The sequence below is a fragment of the Chrysochloris asiatica genome, unplaced genomic scaffold (genome assembly GCF_000296735.1).
Source record: "Chrysochloris asiatica unplaced genomic scaffold, ChrAsi1.0 scaffold00345, whole genome shotgun sequence".
NCBI classification, from domain to species: domain Eukaryota; kingdom Metazoa; phylum Chordata; class Mammalia; order Afrosoricida; family Chrysochloridae; genus Chrysochloris; species Chrysochloris asiatica.
Window position 1 is genome coordinate 2253469 of NW_006408863.1, and position 4829 is coordinate 2258297.

Below are 4829 nucleotides of genomic sequence, written 5' to 3' on the forward strand. Positions count from 1 at the left end.
GTCCTCTTCACTTTCAGAAGCAAGGTTGTATCATCTGCATATCGCAGGTTGTTAATGAGTCTTCCTCCAATCCTGATGCCACGTTTTTCTTCATACAACAAAACAGCTTCTCGGATTATTTGCTCAACATACTGGTTGAATAAATATGGTGAAAGAATACAACCCTGTCGCACACCTTTCTAAATTTTAAACCATTCAGTGTTCCCATGTTCTGTTTGAACAACTGCCTCTTGGTCCACGTACAGATTCCTCATGAGCACAAATAATTGTTCAGGAATACTCATACTTTGCAATGTTGGCCATAGCTTGTCATGATCAATAGGATGACACATATAAAACTCTGAAAGAAAAAAAAATTGCCAACCAAGAATCATATGCTCAGCAAAATGGTCCATTAAATATGACAGCAAAATTCAGACATTTCCAGATAAATAGAAATTAAAAGACTTTTCAAAAACCAGGCCAACCTTACAAAAATACTAAAGGGAGTTCTTTGGACAGAACCAACAACAGCAGAAAACAACCTAAAAGTAACATACAACCTAAAAGTAACATACATGACAATATCTATCAGAACTAACATATATGATGCTACCCATCAGAATTAACATGCATGACAATATCTGTCAGAACTAACATACATGACAATATCTATAAGAACTAACGCGCATGACAATATCTATCAGAACTAACATACCTGACAATATCTATCAGAACTAACTTACATGACAATATCTATCAGAACCAACACACATGACAATATCTATCAGAACTAACACACATGACAATGTCAGACAGAACTAACATACTTGACAATATCTATCAGAACTCAATCCAGATTTACAAGTATTCAAAGTAAAACCAACCTAGAAGACTGAAAACAGGGAACCAGAGATACCAGTTTGTAACAACAACAATGACAAAATATAAGTTAAAAAAAGGAATAATGTAGTTATACAACTTCCAAATCAAGGGTAAATCAAGGAGATTTCAAGAAAAAAATAAACCTAACTATCACCCTAAAACTAGACCAAGCCTTACTCCTAGCCCTAACCCAACCCCTACCCCTAACATCAACCCTAGTCCTAACCATAACCCTGCAATGTTAACTGCAAGGTTGGCAGTTCAAACCCACTAGCCACTCCTTGGAAATCCTTTGTAGGGTTGCTATGAGTCGGCACTGATTTGATGGCACTTAACAACAACCGTAACCCTAACACTAAATGATGTCGTAGGCCTTGCCCAAACCTAGCCATAGTCCTAACTTTAACTCCTTTCTCCTACCCATCTCCACCCACCCACACACTCACCCACACACTGCAAATTCTTTCTGAATGATTTGTTTTTAGATGTCATCACTGTGCACAAGTTTGATTAGGTTATAAAGGACAGATTCCCAGAAGGATGTATCAGATAACAGGGTTGTGCATTTAAGATCTTTCAATCTAGCATAGCAAACCTGACCAATCCCCTCGTTAGGGTTGCATACACCTTATTTACATGAATATTGCCAAGGTATTCCTCATGATGCTTGTATCTGTGTACCCTTATATCTTCGTTAAATTAGTCTAGTGGACCCCACATTTTTATAATAAACGGTGTCATCAAACTTACTGATCTATGCTAGTATGATGTTGTTGCTAAGTGCCATCGAGTTGGTTCCAACTGATAGTGACCCTGTGGAGGGTTTTTGAGGAGGGACTGGTGGATTTGAACTCCCAGCCTCATGGTTAACAGTCCAGTGCTTATCCTGTAGTACTACACCAAGTGTCATACTTCATGGTAATTTCACATGTCTGTTTTTGCTACTGTGAATGAAGTCAGCTTATTTTCCTATGTCTAAAATCTATTTGTTTCCCTTTCTTATAAGCTTACGTCAATTGCCCATGTTTCTGTTGGGCTCAGTCTTTTTCTTGTAAACACCAGCACCTAAATGTCTGTTATGTTCCATACTGGGGATGGAGCATGTATTGGGGGCCTTCAGAACTATTATTTTTAAAGCAGTACATAATTTGTTTATATGTTAAATGTATATTCTGGGAGGGGGAGGGTCTCCATAACAAAATTTCCAAGTTCTGGCTGATTATCCAGTTATTTAAATTATTTTCCATCCCTTCCCACAAAGACTTTGGAGCACACATTTGATTTGGTTACAAAAGGAACCAATCTGTTCACTTAAAAGTCATGATGGGGACTTCTGACCTCCTCTAACTTCACAAGGGAAGGAGAATCAAGACCAACAGCCCAAAGCTGGTTTTTATGAAGTGGAAGCTAGACACATCTCCTCCTCCAACACTGAATTTACAAACAGTGGGCCACACTGAATTTACAAACAATACTCAGGATTATGGGGTTTATTAGGAAGGTAACAGGTTACATTTCAGGGTCAGGGAAGACTTTCAGAATACAGTTTCTTCTCAGTCATGCCCACAGGCAGACCTCTCCCTAGTCCTTGGCCCCTCAGCCCCTTGGTCCTCTTGGGGCAGCCCAGACTCTGCCTTGCTCGAGCAAGTGCTGCGGAGCGCTTTGGCTCCACAGGTAAGTACCCAGAAGAACCCCACTGTCCCTGCAAGCCTCCTTCGGAAGGCGTGCAGCCACCATGCTTTCAGGGTCAGCCTAGTTCTGCCATGTGCCTGGAGGCACCCCACTCTGTCAGCAAGCCTCCTGCCCAAAGGCACCCATCTTTCAAACTCCGTGGGCTAGGAAATCCCCTCCACCTCATGCCAGTCTCCTGTCTCTGCTACCTCTCTTGCTGGAGTTTCTCTGTCGCTGCTTTTCACCAGCTCTCACCATCTCTAGTGTTAGAGCGCTCTGTCTACTGGGTCTAGAAGGTTCCCCACACAGGGATCCCGTGTTCCACTCCCACCTCTTCTTCTTGGTGTAGTGGTGCCTCCGTCCTCTGGGATTGGCTCTCCTTCCAATCTAGCATAGCAAAACTGGCCAACCCCCTCGTTAGGGTTGCATACACCTTATTTACATGACTCCACCCCCATAGGGTCTATGGACAACCCATCCTGAATGCACCTGATCTCGTCTGATCTCAGAAGCTTAGCAGGGTCAAGACTAGTTAGTACTTGGATGGGAGACCACCTGGGAATACTGGGTGCTGTCGGCTTCTTTTATGGCATCCTGGTATGGCACTATAGGGTCAGCACTGGACTGCTAACCACAAGGTCAGTTGTTCAAACCCACCAGCCACTCCTTGGAAACCCTATACAGGGTTGCTATGAGTTACTTAACAATAACAACAGCCCCCCAAGGCGTTTCATGCACCATAGTCGCATTATTAGCAAACTGTCTGTGACACTTAAGGTTTTGTGCCAACTTGACTGAGCCAGGAGTCCCAGTGGTGTGGCCATGAGATGTGTTTGCCCATGGTGAGATCCACTACAGATAGAGTTAACTCTATGATGATTGACTATGAGTAGCCAATCAGTTGAAAGACTATTTCCTTGGGGGTGTGGTCTGCTCCCAATTTAACAGACATCCATTGGATCTGGATCTTGCATCTGGGTTGTCCTCCAACCTCCAGTCCTTTGAATCGGAGTCAGTGGCCTGCTCTACTGTTTGTCTGCTTGTCTGCTTGCTGGGTCCACCTGCTAATCTCAGCTCAGTTGACCCAGACTTGGGACTCTGCCACCTCTACAACTGTAAGCTATTCCCTGGATAGAAACTTCTCTATGTGTATACATGAAAGAAGTTTCTATCCAGGGAATGTACTCTGGAGAACCCAGCCGGAGACACTGTCCAATCCCCTTGGGGGGGAGGGGGGCACAAGCACCTCATTTGCATAGCCCCACCCAGTCATCTGGTAGGAGTTACAAGACCAGGATGAGAAAGGCCGTGGAAAAGCACCGCATTGTTACACAGATTTAGTATGTGCACATAAAGAAGTGGAGGAATCAAACCAGGTAGCATCCAAGAAAAGCATTTCTGACATAATATGTGTTACATAAGTCAGGTTATTTCTTGGTCCCGTATGGTGAAACTGGAGGTGTATGCTTCAGGTATAACTGCTGGTCTTGGCTTTGACTCCAGCAGTTCCCTAAAAGGAAATGTGATGGAGTTTCAGAAAGTTTGTAGGAAAACTCCATGATCTTTTCATTTAATGAATTTTTGAATTCCCCTACCACCAATCTGCTGGAGTTTGGCTAGAAACTGGGATTCATAGAAAAAAGAAATTCCACGGAGAGTGTTGGTGGACTTGGTGGACCGTTCAGCTTGGTTTGAATCTGAAACACGTGCTGACCGCTGATGCCATCTGTGAGGTGCCTGCTGCAGAACTGGAGAGCAGGGCCCCATTCGTGAGCAACTCTGGGAACTGCACCAGACTCTGGAGTCCTGCCAAGTCTGCCTTCTGGAGACGCTCTTCTGGTGAAGCTGGTGTGAGCACCTATCCCCTCTTGACAGGTTGGCACAGCTCTGTTTACTCCCTGAAGTTTCACACTCAGGGAGCGTGCTCAGATGACTGACTTGCTCATTAAGAAAGGTCAGTCTTGTGAGTCTGGGACAGGGCGAGGTGACCAATTGGTGCTCTTAGAGCCTTTACCCCCCTCCCCCCCCCCCCCGAACTCTTGATTTGAGAGTGCAGCTCAGGGTCTCTGTAACAAGTTACCAAGACCTCTTGTAGCACAACATTCTCAGCTGTTTCTAAAGGGCCTTCCCTGACTGTCCTGGTCCATGCTGTGTGCCTGTCCGACACAGTCTTCTTGCCTGCTAGAGAGCTTATCGGACTCCTGGTGTGCACGGGAGGATAGAGCACTAGACCACAGGGTCGGTGAGTCAGAACCGACTCCACAGCATATAATAACAACATATATATATATATA